This window comes from Eubalaena glacialis, chromosome 1, assembly GCF_028564815.1.
Source record: "Eubalaena glacialis isolate mEubGla1 chromosome 1, mEubGla1.1.hap2.+ XY, whole genome shotgun sequence".
NCBI classification, from domain to species: Eukaryota; Metazoa; Chordata; class Mammalia; order Artiodactyla; family Balaenidae; genus Eubalaena; species Eubalaena glacialis.
In genome coordinates this window covers 205263837-205276174 of record NC_083716.1, presented here as the reverse complement: position 1 = coordinate 205276174, position 12338 = coordinate 205263837, and the positions used below count along the sequence as shown (strand labels likewise).

At 36.6% G+C, this 12338-nt stretch overlaps 1 protein-coding gene across 6 annotated transcripts in view; it reads right to left on the bottom strand.

The window, feature by feature from the left end:
- SPATS2L (spermatogenesis associated serine rich 2 like) overlaps positions 1-12338 on the bottom strand; it is a 165724-nt gene that overhangs the window by 94895 nt on the left and 58491 nt on the right. The window contains exon 1 of one of the 6 annotated variants that reach the window (XM_061186141.1): positions 2758-2801. The exons of the other annotated variants lie outside the window; for them this stretch is intronic. The gene's annotated coding sequence lies outside the window, so the exon portion shown is untranslated. Of the gene's footprint in view, positions 1-2757; positions 2802-12338 lie in introns of those variants that run through there. 6 annotated transcript variants of the gene reach the window in all.

The following is a 12338-nucleotide window of genomic DNA, read 5'->3' as shown; positions in this document are numbered from 1 at the left end:
TTCCTTATCCTCTTATGATAGAAAATAAGTAATTACAATTTGCCAAGTTTGAATCTCAACTCTGCCTCTTACTGGTCTGGGGATTTGAGCAAGTTATTCAACCTCTCTACATCTTCATTTCCTCATAGGTAAACTGAGAATGATTATAGTAACTACCTCATGGGGTAATAATTTGGATGAAATGAGTTCATATTTGTAAAGTGATTAAAACAGTGCTTAGCACACATTACGTGCTATAAAATAAATATAAATAAATAATCTCATTCGATTCCTCCATAGCTTATGTGGTTGCTTTCCCCTCCATCCTCATTTTGCAGGTGAGAAACTAGGCGGAAGAAGTTATGGTCATGTATCTAGCCAGTGATGGAACTGGCCCTTGAAACACAACCTTCTGACCACAAGTTGCCCTCACCTGGATACACCTTTCCCTCACCATGGACACTGCCACCTTAAGGGAAGCCTAGGGCAATTCTAGAGAGGTGTGGGTAGCAGTCCAAGGCTGAGGCCTGACTGCAGCACTGCTGAGAGGGGTAGAGACTTCCAGGGCTCAGTGTCCTCAGGGTCATTTGTTTATTATGTTCTTAAAATTTCAGCACAGGCAAAAGTGAATCCAAGACTATAATACCTCTTCCTTGTAGAATGGCTCAGAAACCCATGCCAGGTCACGGTTTCCTGCCTTGTGGCTACCAGATGTGGTCAGTGCTCTAGTGACCAAGTTCACAGCTAAGGTACTTGTCTTTAGAAGACAATAAGCAGTTATAACATGGAAAGAACAAAGTTCAAATAAAGTCTTAGAGCTAATAACAGAACAGCCTAAAAATGACAAAATCTCCTTTCCTACGTGCTGATTTCAGGTAATTGTATCAAGATGGATAAAAAGAGAGAATTAACATGATTTTAATGCCCTTGAATTTATTCTAACGCAATCACAGATAATAAAACTCATTTTGGCCATTTTATGATATGGTCAAAATTCTAGAGGTCATATTCACTGCCTTAGTGAATTTTATTTCAATTTCTAACTATAATAAAAAAATAGAAATTTGTCACCTGAAATATATGCTGTTTTGGGGAAATTAATAACTGTTTTTAAAGTGCTTCAAATATATGAGATATTAATAGATTTAATGAATCACAAAAAGAATTTCTTCCTTCTTAAAAGCCTGTCTCTGATCAATTCCACTTCTCCTTTCCCTTTTCCAAAGTACCTAGGAGAGTGCCTTTGACCTTTTAAATGTTCAATAAAGACATGTGGAAAAAGAGGAGTGAATGTCCTCTCATTTTATTTTTCCTTTCTTGGTTTCAGTGAGTCTTCAATAATTTATTCCCCAGGTTTCAACATCTAGTACTGGAGTATCACTTTAAATGCCACCATTAAAACCAGCATTGTCAAATGCTGCTCTAGCCACATCACTTTACACACCCTCCAATCCACTCCTTCTCCTCCTCCCCCCATATGTCCAACCCAGCAGTGTTTCAGTCATTCTCAGAGTCAAGGTCGAATCATGAGCGCTGAAGCCCTCTACATCTTCCTGTATTGGACCCCACGTAGCCCATGTCTTTAACCAGGTAACCTCCCCAACGCCTCCTACTTATTTTATTTCTTAACTCAGAGCCTTGTATTCAGGATAATCAGGTCACTAGGCTAGCCCTCTAGTTCCCCTGCACCAAAGCCTATGCTCTGTCTGAAAGAGATAGGCCGAAAATTTATCTTTTCTGTGGAATATGAGGGGAAAAAAGTGGTTTCCAACCCAAAGCTAAACACATTTAACCACTAACCTCACCAATATATACCCTGTAACTCCACCTATAGATAGGATTTTTATTGCTGTTGACACCCTTATGCACTCTATGGGTTCTTTGTAAACCTTCTCACGACCTGTCTGCTTATCCCTTTAGTTTACAGCAATCAAAGGCCTGCCTGAAAGCATACACCTTGCTCTGAGTCCCAGCCTGACCTATGGCTCAACTCACATTGGGGGAAGTTTGGAAGGTACCAAAGGCTTATGATGGTCTATAAGCCATAGCAATATGTAGTTTAATCTCTTCCAAATCATTTTTCTAAAGATTGAATGAATCGAAACTGGTTTTTGTACAGAAGTTCAAATATTGTACAGGTCTCTCAATTAAATATAATACCATATATTATTTCCCTTTGGAAGACTTTCTGTTAGTCATCCAATCTCCTTTAAAGCAATTTTGAGGTGTAAATGTATTAGGTTTTGATCACTTGTCTGATGAAAAAGATCCGTCTTTCACAGCCTTGATTCCATTTATACCCATTCTTGGCAGACCGATAGAGACAAGCAATCAGGGTTGTCTGGTTTTTTACACTAATGTTAAAAATTTCATTACCTAGCTGTAGAACACATCCTTTGAGTGTGCTTTCCATAGGTGGACACTGCATGTGCAGGGGTGTCCCTGTGTGTGTCCCTGTGGGAAATAAGACTCAATGCCTATTCTTGATGCGTGTATATCGTGGGGCATGGGGGATGTCAGAGCCAAGAGAAATAAGAATTTTAAATCATTCTGAAATGACTACAACCATATTTATAAAAGGGGCTTCTCGATGGGTGAGATGGCTTTAGTTCAGGTGGGTTAATCAGAGAAGGCTTCTAGGAGGAGGTGTTCTTTTGCACTGCATTGAGGCAGTATTGCCAATGATGGTAATGGCATTTCCGGTAAGAGAAAGAGCAAAACTGAAACCTTTCTGGTGGAAACAAGTAAGTCATGCATGAGATCAGAAAGAAAACCCACCTGCATAGTGCACAGAAGTCATTCAACAAATATTTACTGGGCGTCCACTATGTGCCTTGACTAGGTGCAATGTGTTTAGCTAATTGCAACGCAGTGTAATTTTAAGATCGGCTCCTGAGGGCGATAAGATTAACAGGCAGTAAGTAATTAGATGACATCGGAAGGCAGTATGTGAAAAGGTGTTAATGGTTTGGTTTCAATTATACACTTGTCCTGTTCATAATACAACAAAGAGTTAACATCCTTCTTTCATTTTCCTTTTAGCAAATGCGAGAGTTCCTGCTCATCCAACCCCACACCAACTCCCCATCCCACCACACTGTCATTTTTGGTTACAAGGTTCTGAAACCAGACCCTATTTTCCCTGTTATTCTTGACATGCTGAATCAAACACTGGAGATTTTTTTGTTTGTTTTTTTAGCTATTTTAACATAATTCTTTGTCCTTACAGTTTTATAAAAACATAAGCTTTAATCTGACTAATATTAAAGGCCCCAAAACAAATAAAAGCTATGAAGCTGAGTTTCACTTAGCTCTAGGAGAGAAACTCATAAATTACATTAAAGACTTCATTTGGTTTTATTTTTTACCTGGAAGATGACCAACAGCTAATATTATGTAATTTACCAAGCTCAGTCTTGGAAAAAGAGATAACCAGACACTGAAAAGACATTCCTGTTGTTTTACTAAATGCTTCTTTAAAAACAAGGAAGTCTTAAAGAGGAAAAATGTCTTTGAAAATTAATCTACTTTAAAAAAAAAATCTATTTCTGAATGGCTACCAGCCAGACTTAACTTGGTTTCATTTTTCATTTCAAGCTTTCAAACAATATCTGACTAGGCAGAATGAGACCTTTCTAGATACCTCATGCAACAATGGTGTAAGGACTGAAGAAACAATACAAAGACGACCTAATGGTCACAGTTTTACTTTAGTTTTCAAAAAATCCTGAAGCTACGCTGCATGATGGGAAAAAGTAAATTTAGCTATGACAAAGCATTCCCCTTCTTCAAACCTGTGAATAATCAGTTTCTTGCTTTACAAAGACTTCTCACATCTGAAAACACTGCCATGCCTTTAGTAAGAACTATCCTCTACTGAACACATTCATTCACTCATTCATTCATTCAGTATTCACTTAGCAAACACCTCTGAGCACCTCCTCTGTGCCAGGCACTGGCCTACATGATGGGGCTACAACAGTGAACCAAATGAAACCCCCTCGGGCACCATGCTGGATGATTTTATCTCTTTATGTCTATTTCCCTGAGTCCTCAGGATGCTCCTGCAAGGTAAGCATTATTATTGCCATTTTCTAGATGAGGGAACTAGGCGTACAGACGTTAAGGCCAAGGTCCCAGAGCCGTCAACAGCAAGGAGGGGACTCAACCTCTGGGACTGACTCCCAAGTTTGTGCTTATTCCACTAGTCTGCTGCCATCATTTTGGTTCAATGAAAATAAAGGGAATCGTCTGAAAATTATTTAGTGGGTTCACTCTAAATTACAAACCTTAGTATTCCCTAGAATTAGAATAAAAAATGTAAAGCTGACTTGGTTAAAAAAAAAAAGTCAAATGGGGTGGAAAATTATTAATGGGAAGAAGAACAATGTTTTTAAATTTTGCTCTAAGATTGCATCTTGTTGATAATCACACTGTACATTGGTCATAATGAGCCTATATTAAATGAAACTCCCAAGACTTCCTCATTTGATCTATTTGTAAGTCCCATCTCCCCAATCTTTACTTTTGCAGTTGATTTATTTGGAACTTAAGTGTATGAGTTTATATTTGACTCAATTTTATCTTTATTCATTTGGCTAATTTTTCCAGTCTATTAGAGTTTCTTTTTTCTTTTTCTGGATACCAAATATATAACTTTACAATTTTAGCTACACATTTCACTGTGGTCATCCACAATTTGATGGATATCATTTATGTAACTTATGCCACTAATTAAACAGTCTGGGCTTGAATGTCAGCTCTGCCACCTAAGAACAGTGTGACCTTGAGGAAGTTACTTCAACCCTCTGTGTTACTCATTTGTAAAGTGGAGATAAATATAGCAACTGCATAGGGATTGTTGTAAACATTAGGTCCCATTTGTTTCTTTTATTTTTATTTCCATTACTCTAGGAGGTGGATCAAAAAAGATCTTGCTGCGATTTATGTCAAAGAGTGTTCTTCCTATGTTTTCCTCTAAGAGTTTTATAGTGTCTGATCTTACATTTAGGTCTTTAATCCATTTTGAGTTTATTTCTGTGTGTGGTGTTAGGGAGTGTTCTAATTGCATTCTTTTACATGTAGCTGTCCAGTTTTCCCAGCACCACTGATTGAAGAGACTGTCTTTTCTCCATTGTATATCCTTGCCTCCTTTGTCATAGATGAGTTGACCATAGGTGTGTGGGTTTATCTCTGGGCTTCCTATCCTGTTCCATTGATCTATATTTCTGTTTTTGTGCCAGTACCATATTGTCTTGATGACTGTAGCTTTATAGTATAGTCTGAAATCAGGGAGTCTGATTCCTCGAGCTCCATTTTTTTCCCTCAAGATTGCTTTGGCTATTCGGGGTCTTTTGTGTCTCCATACAAATTTTAAGATTTTTTTGTTCTAGTTCTGTAAAAAATGCCATTGGCAATTTGATAGGTATTGATTGAATCTGTAGATTACTTTGGGTAGTATAGTCATTTTCACAATATCGATTCTTCCAATCCAAGAACATGGTGTATCTCTCCATCTGCTTGTGTCATCTTTGATTTCTTTCATCAGTGTCTTATAGTTTTCTGCACACAGGTCTTTTGTCTCCATAGGTAGGTTTATTCCTAGGTATTTTATTCTTTTTGTTGCAATGGTGAATGGGACTGTTTCCTTAATTTCTCTTTCTGATCTTTCGTTATTAGTATACAGGAACGCAAGAGATTTCTGTGCATTGATTTTGTATCCTGCAACTTTACCAAATTCATTAATTAGCCCTAGTAGTTTTCTGGTGGCATCTTTAGGATTCTCTATGTATAGTATCATGTCATCTGCAAACAGTGACAGTTTTACTTCTTCTTTTCCAATTTGTATTCCTTTTATTTCTTTTCTTCTCTGATTGCCGTAGCTAGGACTTCCAAAACTATGTTGAATAATAGTGGCGAGAGTGCACATCCTTGTCTTCTTCCTGACCTTAGAGGAAATGCTTTCAGTTTTTCACCATTGAGAATGATGTTTGCTGTGGGTCTGTCGTATATGGCCTTTACTATGTTGAGGTAGGTTCCCTCTATGCCCACTTTCTGGAGAGTTTTTACCATAAATGGCTGTTGAATTTTGTCAAAAGCTTTTTCTGCATCTATTGAGATGATCATATGGTTTTTATTCTTCAATTTGTTAATATGGTGTATCACATTGACTGATTAGCGTATATTGAAGAATTTTTGCATCCCTGGGATCAATCCCACTTGATCATGGTGTATGATCCTTTTAATGTGTTGTTGGATTCTGTTTGCTAGTATTTTCTTGAGGATTTTTGCATCTATATTCATCAGTGATATTGGTCTGTAATTTTGTTTACAGTATCTTTGTCTGGTTTTGATATTAGGGTGATGGTGGCCTCATACAATGAGTTTGGGAGAGTTCCTTCCTCTGCAATTTTTTGGAAGGGTTTGAGAAGGACAGGTGTTAGCTCTTCTCTAAATGTTTGATAGAATTCACCTGTGAAGCCATCTGGTCCTGGACTTTTGTTTGTTGGAAGATTTTTAATCACAGTTTCAATTTCATGACTTGTGATTGGTCTGTTCATATTTTCTATTTCTTCCTGGTTCAGTCTTGGAAGGTTATACCCTTCTAAGAATTTGTCCATTTCTTCCAGGTTGTCCATTTTATTGGCATAGAGTTGCTTGTAGTAGTCTCTTAGGATGCTCTGTATTTCTGCGGTGTCCGTTGTAACTTCTCCTTTTTCATTTCTAATTTTATTGATTTGATTCCTCTCCCTCTTTTTCTTGATGAGTCGAGCTAAAGGTTTATCAATTTTGTTTATCTTCTCAAAGATCCAGCTTTTAGTTTTATTGATCTTTGCTACTGTTTTCTTTGTTTCTATTTCATTTATTTCTGCTCTGATCTTTATGATTTCTTTCCTTCTACTAACTTTGGGTTTTGTTTGTTCCTCTTTCTCTAGTTCCTTTAGGTGTAAGGTTAGATTGTTCATTTGAGATTTTTCTTGTTTCTTGAGGTAGGCATGTATTGCTATAAACTTTCCTCTTAGAACTGCTTTTGCTTCATCCCATAGGTTTTGGATTGTTGTGTTTTCGTTGTCATTTGTCTCTAGGTATTTTTTGATTTCCTCTTTGATTTCTTCAGTGATCTCTTGGTTATTTAGTAATGTATTGTTTAGTCTACATGTGTTTGTGTTTTTTATGTTTTTTTCCCCCTGTAATTGCTTTCTAATCTCATAACGTTGTGGTCAGAAAAGATGCTTGATATGATTTCAATTTCCTTAAATTTACTGAGGCTTCATTCGTGACCCAAGATATGATCTATCATGGAGAATGTTCCATGTGCACTTGAGAAGAAAGTATAGGCTGCTGTTTTTGGATGGAATGTCCCATAAATATCAATTAAATCTATCTGGTCTATTGTGTCATTTAAAGCTTGTGTTTCCTTATTAATTTTCTGTCTGGATGATCTGTCCATTGGTGTAAGTGAGGTGTTAAAGTCCCCCACTATTATTGTGTTACTGTCGATTTCCTCTTTTATAGCTGTTAGCAGTTGCCTTATGTATTGAAGTGTTCCTATGTTGGGTGCATATATATTTATAATTGTTATATCTTCTTCTTGGATTGATCCCTTGATCATTACGTAGTGTCTTTCCTTGTCTCTTGTAACATTCTTTATTTTAAAGTCTATTTTATCTGATATGAGTATTGCTACTCCAGCTTTCTTGTGATTTCCATTTGCATGGAATATCTTTCTCCATCCCCTCACGTTCAGTCTGTATGTGTCCCTAGGTCTGAAGTGGGTCTCCTGTAGACAGCATATATATGGGTCTTGTTTTTGTATCCATTCAGCAAGCCTGTGTCTTTTGGTTGGAGCATTTAATCCATTCACGTTTAAGGTAATTATCGATATGTATGTTCCTATTACCATTTTCTTAATTGTTATGGGTTCGTTTTTGTAGGTCCTTTTCTTCTCTTGTGTTTCCCACTTAGAGAAGTTCCTTTAGCATTTGTTTTAGAGCTGGTTTGGTGGTACTGAATTCTCTTAGCTTTTGCTTGTCTGTAAAACTTTTGATTTCTCCATCAAATCTGAATGAGATCCTTGCCTGGTAGAGTAATCTTGGTTGTAGGTTCTTCCCTTTCATCACTTTAAATATATCATGCCAGTCCCTTCTGGCTTGTAGAGTTTCTGCTGAGAAATCAGCTGTTAACCTTATGGGAGTTCCCTTGTATGTTATTTGTCGGTTTTCCCTGGATGCTTTCAATAATTTTTCTTTGTCTTTAATTTTTGTCAATTTGAATTCTATGTGTCTCGGCGTGTTTCTCCTTGGGTTTATCCTGTATGGGACTCTCTGCACTTCCTTGACTTGGGTGGCTACTTCCTTTCCCATGTTAGGGAAGTTTTCAACTATAATCTCTTCAAATATTTTCTTGGGTCCTTTCTCTCTCTCTTCTCCTTCTGGGACCCCTATAATGTGAATGTTGTTGTGTTTAATGTTTTCCCAGAGGTCTCTTAGGCTGTCTTCATTTCTTTTCATTCTTTTTTCTTTATTTTGTTCCGCGGCAGTTAATTCCACCATTCTGTCTTCCAGGTCACTTATCCGTTCTTCTGCCTCAGTTATTCTGCTATTGATTCCTTCTAGTGTATTTTTCATTTCAGTTATTGTTCATCTCTGTTTGTTTGTTCTTTAATTCTTCTAGGTGTTTGTTCTTTAATTCTTCTAGGTCTTTGTTAAACATTTCTTGCATCTTCTTGATCTCTGCCTCCATTCTTTTTCTGAGGTCCTGGATCATCTTCACTATCATTATTCTGAATTCTTTTTCTGGAAGGTTGCCTATATCCACTTCACTTAGTTGTTTTTCTGGGGTTTTATCTTGTTCCTTCATCTGGTACAAAGTCCTCTGCCTTTTCATTTTGTCTATCTTTCTGTGAATGTGGTTTTCCTTCCACAGGCTGCAGACCTGTAGTTCTTCTTGCTGGTGGATGAGGCTATCTAAGAGGCTGTGCAGCTTCCTTGTTGTAAGGATTAAATAAACGAATACACATAGAGTAATAGAAAAGTGTTTGACACTTAAGAATTCAAAAGATGTCTCTTATTTGTATTATCTCCATCAGATTCATCATCATTCACATCGCTGATACAGAGAGATCTAGAGAAAAACACAAGTAGATGTCTATAGATCACCCCTGTGATCACATGGACCCATTCTTTAGCACTCCTTGAGTTTGGTTATGCAAACCTAGCTGTGAATCCACCTGACTATTCTGTTATTCAGTTCATATTTCTCCATCAAATCCTAATAGGATCATAAGATATTGTGAAAACTGCCTTGATGAAATTTATACACACTGAATCTACCACATTTTCTTCATCCTGCATTCTAGTTACTCTATTGAAGAAGAAAATCATTTAGTCCTGCTTCACTTCCTTTTGGTGCCTAATGATTACCTCTTTCTTTTCTGAGTGTTCTCAAAAAGTTTCAGAATAAATTTTAGAATTCTGCTGGGATTTTATATTTCCTCTTTTTGTCAATCTCCAGGCTTTTGGGGACTTTTCCATTCGTTGAAATGCCTCCAATGTGGCTGGCTGGAGTGGGACAGTCACAGGCATGAGTGTTCTCAGGCTTGTGGATACAGTCTGGGCCAGGAGACCCCAATCCATGCCAAACAGCTAAGGATCTAGTGTTATGCTGCTGTGGGCCTCAATTCCCTCTTGTTCACATTTTGTTCTACCCTACCAGGTGGGAAATCATGATCCTCAATTAAAAGGCAAAAATAAGAAGAGATGAATAGTCTTTTGTTTTTCTCATCAGAGGTTCTATCCCTTTCTTGTTCTTTTTTCTACAAAAGTAAAACAAAAAGTCTACAATAAAAATAGTATTCTAGTCTTGACAGAAATTATAACTAGGTCATTAGCAAAAATGGGCACAATACTGAACATCACAAGCATTCCAGTTTTCTATGTCTGGCTTATTTTGTCACCGTCATTTTCTGTACAATTATTCCTTGTCAGCTTTTTAAGTCTCTTTTGTTGTTTTTAGAATTTTTTACATACTTCAGCTCACTCTGGACTTTAGGCCTCCTGACACTATTTTAATGGGATTATCTCTCTCTTTGGTATTCTCAGTTATTTGCCTCTCCTTGCGTTCTTCTTGAAATGGTCTTTTATATTTTGAGTTAATTTGAGCATGCCCTTTGCAGCCACAGCCATTTATTTTCCTCATTATTTAGAACTTTCAAACCTTTAATTCAAATCATTCAAAAAATTGTGAATTGTTAGACTTGGAATGTGTGTGTGGGTGTATACATTATCTTTGATAATTTGCAAAAATATTCATGATTATATTATCAGAATTTCATCACTATTTATTGCTTAATTCATTATATATATAATGAATTGTGGGTGTGTATGTATACATAATTTATTGGGCATATGTAAGCTATGTGTCAGGGACTGTCCTATTTGCTGGGATACAAAGATAAACATGATAGATGCAGCCCCGCTGTCTTGAAGCTTAAAGCTTCAGACTAAATAGAGATAAGCGCAGGGGAATTATGACCCAGCCTGATACTGGATTTGAGAAGAGAGTTTTGAGGAGTCTCAGGAACACATAGAAAGGGCCCTAATCTGAACTTAAGGATTGGGTTTCTCATCTCCTTTGTCATCTCCTCTTTTAGGGTCTCAGACTATGGAATCACATCTACTTCTTTGACTATTTGAAATTTCCCTCCTAAAGTCTGCTGTATGTACGTAACCTGCTCCTTGGTTATCACAAAAGCTAAGATGACATCACGGCTATAGTCTTCCGAGTGCCTGGCACATAGCAGACGTCCAGTAAATATTTGTTGAATAAATGGATACACATTCCTTCCACTTCTATTTCACCAAGCAATCTCTTCTTGGTTAAAATTTGATCCCTAAATAGAAGTTTCCTTCATTTTCTTTACCTTTCTAAAAATGAAAATGTCAGTTAGGTAAATTGGTATCTGAGATTTGTCTTCATTTAAACATGAATAAGACTTCTAGTGATGCCCAAAGAGTTTAAGTCTCTCCTCACTCCTACTAACTACCTTTGTGTCACTTTTGTATGCTATATCAGAAGTAAATTAGATCAATGCTTCATATAGTTGGGTGGTCTAAGTTCATTTATTCACTCAAAACTACTTATTGAGTGCTTACTATGTACAAAGGACTCTTCTGGGCACTGTATTCCTTCTTTCTTCCTTTTAACTTCTCCAACTGTGTGTCCTTTCTTGGGTCTTTAGATATGTACCCTTCTGCTTCCCCAAGAATGTCTGGATTTCTGCTCAGTGAGAACAACTCATTTTCCTTCTGTTTCTTGCCTGTCAAAAATTATGCCATGGACCAACCTTTTCTTAACTGCACATTAGTTAAAATGGGTTTCTCAGTATTTTGATAATGAAAACCTTTCTCATTTTCCTATAATGCTATTGGAAATATCAAATCAAGGATAGTAATTAAAAAAATCAGAGCTACGAGAAAAAGTACTACATTGTTTATAAAATAGACCCTTACCACCCACCATTAAGAGTCACTGACCTTAATGATGGAAATAATTAACATTTTAAAAGAATATGGCCAAATTTATAATATTCAGTTGATTATCAACATAATGAGTAACTTTCAGGATTTGAACTTTAATTTACTTATCCGTATACCCCATGTTTAGCATAAAAATTAGAATTCACTTCCAATACTAGGACATGTAAATATGAGCATTACTTTCTTAATTTCTTTAACCTACTTTTTGCAAAGTAATTTAAGTAGTCTATAATAAAATGCAAAAGCTGTCCCAAACAAACCACCACAATTTATCTTCCTTATGAAATAAAGATATACTCTTATTTTCTTGAAAAGTACAGATTTTCATCAAGGTTTCTGTACCAAGTATTTGAGTCTTTAAATCATTTTTACCGGTTATGATTTGAGCTCAGAGTTAACTTGTCAGTAGAGAAACAACAAATCCATTTGTCTTTGGTGTTTTCTTGATGTGCTGCTAACAGACTGTGCTCTGTCCACACAAGGTCATGGCCACCTGACCTGGAAGCAGGCTTTGCTGAGTCAGGAGGTCAAAGATCATCATGGATTGCTAAATAAGCAACAATACATAAAAGTAATGGAGAGAGAGGAAAAGAACCCTAATGGTAATTAGCCTATAACCTAAGCCAAATACAGTTTTGTCCAAAGGTAAAAGAAATTCTGCATTGGGCAAGATAACTTTCAGTTAAAAACAGAAAATAAAATCCATTTGTAGTGAGTTTACTTAGAATACTGATGATACTGCTGTTTTAACCCAGCAGGTATATCATTTCAATAATATTGAATTGTGCAAGACTTTGTAGTAAGGTTAAGAAGTAATTTTTG